The sequence below is a fragment of the Myotis davidii genome, unplaced genomic scaffold (assembly GCF_000327345.1).
Source record: "Myotis davidii unplaced genomic scaffold, ASM32734v1 scaffold960, whole genome shotgun sequence".
Taxonomy (NCBI): Eukaryota; Metazoa; Chordata; class Mammalia; order Chiroptera; family Vespertilionidae; genus Myotis; species Myotis davidii.
The window spans coordinates 1,279,824-1,289,077 of NW_006293003.1; the positions used below are offsets into that span (position 1 = coordinate 1,279,824).

Below are 9,254 nucleotides of genomic sequence, written 5' to 3' on the forward strand. Positions count from 1 at the left end.
AAAGAGATCAAATCTGCTTCACTCATAAACTTTGCTAAGTAATGAATTCAGCTTTTGTGTTTTACATATTAGACAACAGTCTCATCTTTTGACAGAGGGCAAACAAAGATGCTTAACTTCTCAGTGCAAAGATGAACAGAAATAGATTCCCGCTAACAGTTGGAAACTACCCCAAACTCCAAGAATACAATTGGAGAACCTTGCCAAAGACAGACTCAGTGAGTGAGAAAAATACTAGATTGGCTACATCTTGCTTGTGGAACCTTCTCCTCAAATTAGCTTTATGGTACCACTGATCAATAAACAGGAAAGAAATCATATGATAAGAATTTTTTTAATAACAAACTGTATCATGGACCATAGAGTCACCTTCCAGGAATCAGAATCACCTTGGGAATAGTTTTTTAAATAACATGCTGAGGCCGCTCTCTAGATAAATTGAAACTTCACAAGAAGTTTCTGTGTTTTAAAAATCCCTTTAGCCTGGCCATTGTGGCTCAGTGGTTGAGCATCCTCCCATGAACCAGGAGGTTACACTTCGATTCCCGGTCAGGGCACATGCACAGGTTGTGGGCTCCATTCCAGATAGGGGGCATGCAGGAGGCAGCAAGTCCATGCTTCTCTCATCATTGATGTTTCTGTCTCTGTATCCTTTTTTTCTCTGAAATCAATAACAATATATTTTTTAAAATTCCCTTTAGTGTTTCTGATGAGCACTCTTCTATTTAGGAACTAATAGCAAGGTCACGTAAGAGTAACAGGGCCATTTTGGTTTACTAAGAGACTGGAAAGCTAGTCCAGACTTTTGTGCAAAGCAGATAAAACCAACAGGCCAATGCTAGATACTCCCTAGCTACCTCCAGATCTAGGAGATTCCAGATGAATCAGGCCTGCTATTATATACTGAGTTCTCTCTGCATTAATGGTTTTCAATCTTACTTGTAAAGCCAAATCAACTGGGAGATTATTTTAAATATACCAGTGTTGATACCCCACTCAAGACCAACTGAATCAGATCTGTTAGGGTGGTCTAAGCCAGTGGTCAGCAAACTGCAGCTCACAAGCCATGTGCGGTTCTTTGGTCCCTTGAGTGTGGCCACAAAGTTTCAATCGCACTGTACGTGCGCGCCCACACGTGGTATTTTGTGGAACAGCCACACTCAAGGGGCCGCTGTTTGCCGACCACTGGTCTAATCAAATATGTTAGGACTCCTTAGGCAATCCTTTTGAGTATACAGGATTCACTGATGTAGATGGCTCAGCTAGCACCTGTGCCTGCCCCACCCCATCTTCTAATATAAGACACCTGCAATTTCTCCTAAAACAGATCATGAAAAAGCCCACCATACATTACAAAAAGCTCTAAAGAAAATATTCCATAGAAGAAGTGATCTTTAATTTTATCACCAAACTATGTAACATGCTTACATGTTCAACTGATAAAATAACCTAAGGGGAAAACAAAACAAAGAGAAACTATCTTTCCCCCCTCCATCCTTCTTTTTCTTTTATGAATATTGGGGCTCTATATAAAAGAGGGCAAAATTGTTCAGCCAAGAATGAAAAGTATTCTGTCATGGCAAGGGAGGTAACAGCCCCCTCAAAAAAAATTAAAAGTAGTAATCCAATGATTTGCTTCCCATGAGGAGATGACCCAAATTGGAAGCAGCTATAATGGAACCAAAGAAGAAAAGACGTAAGAAAATATATATATAACACAAAGTTGTACCCATGATATTTCAAGTACCCACCTGGCACCATAAACAGTTATTACAATATTATTGACTATATTTCCTATGCTGTATTTTACATCCCCATGACTACTATTATTTTGTGACTAACAATTTGTGATGGATTACGAAACACAAATTGGTAGTCATAAAAATATATTTTTAATTTTTTTTATTGTTGACAGTATTATAGATGTCCCTCATTTTACTCTCTTTGCCCCTCTTCACCTAGGCCTTCCCCACACTATTGTCTGTGTCCATGGGCTATGCATATAAGTTCTTTGGTTAATCTTGTCCAAGAATATATTTTAAAGTGTGTTTCAAATTGATTTAGCAGTGCATTAGTCATCAATGTCAAGGGTTTAAAATGTTTAAACAAAGAAATACAGTCACAAATGACTTTTAATTCCCAGCACCTTCTGAGGAGCTTACTTAAAACAGTATATAATGCTGAACAGTCAATGAATCATAAATAATGTAGCTCAAGGTAAGGTCAAATCAAGAGGTCTAGCTATAATTAAAAATGAAGAAAATATTTTATTCTATTTAGACAAAAATTGAGCTAGTTTCTAAGCAACAACTAAGTGGAAAAGACTTAATGTTCCCTAAATGCTATTAAAGTAGTGCACATATCCTAACCGCAAATTGCATATTGGAAGTAAAAGTGATTAAATAAGAAAAGACTGTTCAGATTATAATGTACAAGTCCTATAAAAAACATGAAGGGCCAACATTCTAATAACAGAAAAATAGCCCAGCAATAACCTATTTAACATTAAGTGCCCCACTCACCACTATACTTTGAACTCTGCTACTTCCACATTAAGTTAATCTAGCAAGGTCTGAATTAGGTCAGAAGACATATGGGCCTTCACCTGGTGGATAGAAATTAGAAGAGCAGAAAAAAGCAGCAGTAACCTTCAGAGCTTCATCCCCATTTGCCACACCCCATTCCCTGATGACCAGATGACCTTAAAGAGGATGTGCCTTCGTAAGCCTGTTGCTGGCTAGAACACTCTCAGACATTTATTTTCTAGTGAGGGTGAAACAGATGATTTCTGACCTAGAGAACAGAAGTGCAGTGGACATGGATTCTCTACTTGAAATAGTAGATTAAACAAAGGTATATATACTGCATGTGAAGACACCCATATCCCTAACCTTCTTCATCCAGACAGAAGATTGGAAAAATTTTCTGTACCAAATCTGATTGGACCATTGGAAAAGACTTAAAGATATTGACCTTGGTTCCAAAACTCAACTGTCAAATCACCTAACTTATAATCAACAAACTCCAATTTCATGCTGCAAGCTCCCAGCTTTTTAGTGTTCTACTCTTAAACATGTACAGAAAAGAGAGCAAATGGACACTAGAAATTTAAGGCAAGTCTGTAATATGCCAGAAAATAGACAAGTTTGGAAGAAACTATGTAGAAAAAAAACTTTAACAAATAATTAATATTTTCATAGGGATTTTAAAAAGATATTCCACTTATGAAACAAGAACACGATGATAGATAAAGGAACATTCAGACCTTTAAAAGAGCTCATAGAAATCAACATATAAAATAAATGAAAAATGCAATTGTGACAATTAGAGGATCCATCTACAAGTTCCAACATTAAAAGAGAGAGAACAGAGAAATAAATTTTTTAAAAATTCGAGAAAATTTCCCCAAATAGAAGGGCCTAAGTTTCCTGATTGAAAGATTGCACAGGAAAGAGATGAAAATATAGACACAACAAGGCATATTATTGTGAAATTTCAGAGCACTAAGAACAAGAGTTTCCAAAAGCTTTTAGAGAAGAAAATTAATTTTTAGAAAAGTCATAAATATTTGATTTCTCAATAGTAACCACAGGAGCAAAAAGACTGAGGGATTAGGGACAGGGAGACGGCAACATTCTGAGGGTTAATGATTTACAAACTAGAATTCTATACTTAGCCAAACTATCAAATTAAGCACAAGAACAAAATAAGATTTTCACACCTGCCAGTTCTCAAAAATTTAACCTTCCATGCACTCTTTTCCAGAAAGTTGCTAGAAGATTTGCACCACCAAAATGAAGAAACTAAGAAACAAAAATTGAGGATCCAACATAAAAGGAGACAGCATTCCCCAGGATGATAGTAAAGAGAGATTAGAATGATGTCAGCTATTTCAAAACTACAGGGAAAATAAGCTGTGCAAGCAATCATAATGTACACTACATGGCTTAGCTGTGAACAGGCTTACCTAGTCGCATTAATGCGATCACTGTAGGATGTTACAGTAAAGGTGTTACTGTAGGAAAAAGGGGGTAGGAGAGCTAAATCTTCATGTTCTATTGTGGGAAGACAATATATAATACCTAACACTGGAAAATCGAGAAATAGTAAAATAAATACATTACTTAGAAATGAAGGTAAAATGCTAAATGCAGCAGCTAAACTTCTATTGAAATACCTGGCATATAAAAGACATTCAATGAATGTTTACTGAGGTGCACTGACATGCAAAATAAACTTCTGTATGTGCCCAAATTCAAACACTATAAAATGTTAGGGACTGCTTTTTAATATTTTCCCCCTCTATTTAATCCAATTACCCAAACTTTCTTGATGACAAAAAAAAATTAACTATCATTTTTTAAAATATTCTCCCCCAAAAATTAGTGATATTTTTCAAATGAAAAAACAATCACTTATATTTCACCAAAAGAGAATTTGATAGCACTATTGATAGCTAATTACCTCATTGGATAGTCAAAAAGGAAATACAATCCAATATACACTGGAATGAAGCAAATAATATTTCTTTTCACAATATTATTTAGCAATTTAGATAAGATAGATTTAAATCTTAGCTTAAGACACAGATGAGTGTTAAAATGTACTAAAAACTTAGAAATCCAAACAGATTTCACTCTTTAAGCAGCATTTTTATAAAGTTTTCCTACTTTCTGTTGAAAAAAAAATGTATTTGTCATGGAGGGATGTTCTGTTTTGTACTAGGACAAGATTGATACCTTTTTTATTCAAACTTAAATTAAATTTCAATTAAAATTTTAGATATTGAAAATGTATGGCATTAGATGACCATTAACATGTAATAATTGAACTATCATTAAGATAAGCAAATCTTTATAAAGTCCTGTATCCTAAGTTTCCGTACATCAATGTCAGGAACACATTTAAATCATCATAATAAGACTGGAAATAATATTGTTTTTAAAAGTCTCTCAAGTGAGGTGAGTAGAAATAAATGAGCTCAAGAGTAGTTAATACAATTTCATTTATTTATTCATTCATTCATTCATTAAGTAAACACTTCCTAAGTAAACCTCATAGGTGCAAGGCACTGTTTGCTAATCTTTAAAGCACAGGGTAACTTACTCCTAGGTGTGTTTTTTCCTCCTCTTCTATAAACCTGAAAACAAAACATAAATCGAGGAAAATCAAGGATCCATTTACATAGAATTCAGGTGATGTTTTTGAACTCTAGGACAAATCATCCTAATCATCTACAAACTATTATATAAAGAAGTACCTACCTTTTATCTTCAAATAAAGAATTATGGTACAACATAAAGGACGTTTTCTTCTTAATTGCAACTAGTGTTGAGTATGCTCTGGTATCGTGGCTCTAAACACCAGTAAATAGAACGAGTTTTGCATAACACTATTTTTCTTCATAGGACTTACTTCATGTAAAGTATAGTAGTGCAGAGGTTGCAGGCATTGTTTATATTTTGAGCCAGATAATTATTTGTTGTGAAGGGCTGTCCTGTGCATTGGAGAATATTTAGCAGTACATGTGGCCACTACCTACTAGGTGCCAATAGTACCCCACCCCCAGCTGTGACCAAACATGTCTCCAGAACACCTCAAAGAGAGATAGTTATTGTAGACAGCCAAGAATGCCAAGTAAATAAAGATTTCTCTTTCATAATTGTAGACTCCTCCTGCTTTAGCATATGCTCAGGTACATCAACCTCTTAATGCTACTGGTCTACCATGATTTTAAACTCAAATGTCTTCTAGTCTTAAATTTAAACTGTGGTAAGGGAAGAGAAGTAGTCCTACTGAAATAGTTCACCAAGAACAAAAAGGAAATAATCCTGCCTAATATTCCCTACATCTTCCACTTAAAAGAACACCAAGGTCATTTTTTTGTTAGTTACTTTAACATAACCCCAGAAGTCCTGACAAATATTTGAGTATCTATTATGTGCCAGATATAGTGCCAGGTGCTAGAAAAAGATACATTCATCAACTGCATTTACTGAATTGATAAATCAGTCTCATAAACAGCATTTTCTTCATGATCCTTGATTTAGCAAAGGACTTCTCAATATGACACAAAAAGCACAAACAGCAAAAAAAAAAACAAGTAAATTGGATTTTATTAAAACTTAAAGAAACTTTTGTACATCACAGGACACCATCAAGAAAATGACACGATAACTCAAGAATAGGATAAAATATTTGCAAATGATATATCTGATAAGAGACTTGAATCAAGAATATATAAAGGATATTTACAACTCAATAAAAATGATCAACCCAAATAAAACAATGGGCAAAGAATATGAATAGACATTTTTCAAGGAAGATATTCAAATAACCAATAAGTACATAAAAAGATACTTGACATAATTACTCATCAGGAAAATTCAAATGAAAAGCACAATGAGATACGCACTAGGGTGGCTAGAATCAAAAAGTTGGATAATAGCCGAAACCGGTTTGGCTCAGTGGATAGAGCGTCGGCCTGCGGACTGGAAGGTCCCAGGTTCGATTCCGGTCAAGGGCATGTGCCTGGGTTGCGGGCGCATCCCCAGTGGGGAGTGTGCAGGAGGCGGCTGATGGATGTTTCTCTCTCATCGATGTTTCTGGCTCTCTATCTCTCTCCTTTCCTCTCTGTAAAAAATCAATAAAATATATAAAAAAAAAAGTTGGATAATAGCAAATGTTGGCAAGGATATGGAGAAATCAGATCCCTCATACACTGGTTGAAGGAATGTAAAATGGTGCAGTCACTTTGGAAAACAGTCTGTCAGTTCTTCAAATGATTAAACATCGAGTTACCATATGATCCAGCAATTCCAAAGATAATTGAAAACATGTGTTCATACAAAAATTTGTTTGTGAATGTTTATGGCACCATTATTCATAATAGCCAAAAGACAGAAACAACCCAAATGTCCATCAATGGAAAGTGGATTAACAAAATATTATACAATCATGCAATGGAGTATTATCTGGCCATTAAAAAAAATGGACATCGATGAATCTTAAAAACATTATTCTAAATGAAAGAAGCCACTCACAAAGGCCACATATTATATAATTTCATTTATATGAAATGAGCAGAAAAGGAAAATCTATATACAAAGAGAGTAAATTAGTGATTGCTTAGGGCAAGGAGGGGTGAGAATTGGGGGGAATTAGGGGATGATAGCTCAAGGGTATGGGGTTTCTTTTTCAGGTAATGTAACTCCTAAAATTGACTGGGGTTGCACATGTATGTGAATATACTAATAACCACTGAATTGTACACTTTAAAAAGGTTAATTATATCTTTATAGAGCTGTTACAAATAGCATGTAAGATACAATAGAAAACACAGCATTTGGACCACGGTTTATTAATGAAAATGTCTTATTTAAAATACCCTTGCATCTCGAAATATCTCATTCTTTTGGCTGTGAAATAGGAAATGATTACTGAATGGTATTTAAACTATTGAAAAGGTTCCAGATAAACATTTCATTTAAGACTATAAAAATATTGACAGTAGGAAAAAATTAAAATGCAGGCACCAAGGAACATAAAAAACCATGCTTAAGACATATTAGGGGCATTAAGATTCACAGGAGGGGTTTAGGAAGGTAAGTAAGAAGAGTTAAAGAGCTCACACTCTTTTGTATATACTGTAAACCCATATGATTTACTCCAGTAACAAATAGGAAGGCAAGTAAATACTAAAGGGCAAACACAAAGAGATTTAAGGAAAGAAAAAAGGTAAACCAGTTCCCAGGAATAGCTTTTAAGAAGGTTCATCAAGCAGCATGCATTATTGCTTTTTCCAGACAGGACATAAGATGATCTGTGCATAACTCACAATTCCACTACTGAACATTTTCAATCTGTGTCGTTTTCAGTACAAATAAAGTGTGTTTCAGTTTGCCTTGTGCAATACCCCAGTTAATCTATTCTATCTCATTTCGGAGCTCTTGATATGCCTGGTCCCCAGGGTCCACAGTTTACCCCACCCGAAGAATCACCAATGCCAGTGACAAGGGGGTGGGGGGAACATTAGGGTATTTTTTGTTTGTTTATTTTGTTTTGTTTTGTTTTTTCTAATCCTTATTAAATTTCAGCTCCTTCCTTGGACATTACAAACAGCCTGGTTCACCATCAAGCAGAGTCTGGTACCTCATAGAGCAGGGTGCCCAGTTTTAAACCAAAATTAGGTTGGGGGGGGGGGGCGCGGGGAGGTAGCTGTGGCAAGGAAAAAAACAACCAAAGGCAGACAGGACTGGCTTTTTCTACAGAGCCTCGGGTTTCAAAATGACTGCCTTGGAAGCTGAAATGACCCAGATTATTGAAGAAGGGGTGGGGGGTTGGCGGGGAATGGTGGACATTAATTCTCCAGCAGAATGGCTGTGGTTTGGTGTGGGAATGGAGAATTTCAGGAAGGGGGGGGGCTATACATGGAAACAGAAATAACAGGAAATGTTCTTTAGGTACCACCCACCCCTCCATCCAAGTGAATCACTGCAGTGTCGGCCCAGCATTGATTCCATGAAATAGGATGAGGTAAGGCACAGCCTTGAGCCCGCCCCCCATCTCCTCCCCTCGCCCCGGACCAGCACTCAGCAGCCCGCATCTCAAGGTGAGGTGCACCACACAACTCCTGAGACCTCGGCTGAAGGGCTGACGTCACCCTTCTGCATTGAGCTTCAAGGACTCCTAGCGGCACTATTAAGATCCTGTCACCAAGGGGCGGAGATCCTCCCCCAGGGCTCTGAGGAGGAGCTCACGCAATGATAGACAAGATGAAAAGCGTGAGGGTGAAGACGAGTGGGGAAAGGGTCTTAAGACACATTTCCTGGGTCGCCAAAAAAGCTCAAAGATGCCCGCTGGTTTACGTAAGAGCCTCTCCCTTCTTGCGTCTTCCCTCAGCGGTGGCTGCATTGACGGCGGCGCCTGCCCCCGACCCCCTCCATCAGTGCGCTTGGGGGCCTCTGGTTACCTTTGCCCTGCCAGAGAGACACAGAACTCCTGGCGCTTCCCTCTTGCAATCCCGGGGGGTCAGCAGTAACCAGGAATCTGGGATCAAACCCTGCGCTCCCACGCCTGCTCCCAGCTGGCCACAGGTTAGCTCCAATTGACACCGCAAACAAGCTGGTAAGGGAGGTTAGGAGGGGTGTCCAGAGAGGAAAATAGACTAATAAACCCGCAACTTTCCCCAGAGGCTGACCCTATCCAGAGAGCTTAAAAAATAAATCAATGCATTATTCTTTTTTTTTTTTTTT

At 37.3% G+C, this 9,254-nt stretch overlaps 1 protein-coding gene across 1 annotated transcript in view; it reads right to left on the minus strand.

Annotated features, from left to right (window-relative positions):
* The window catches only part of TSPAN7 (tetraspanin 7), an 89,946-nt gene that overhangs the window by 80,359 nt on the left and 333 nt on the right, over nucleotides 1-9,254 (minus strand). The gene's annotated exons all lie outside the window — the stretch shown is intronic.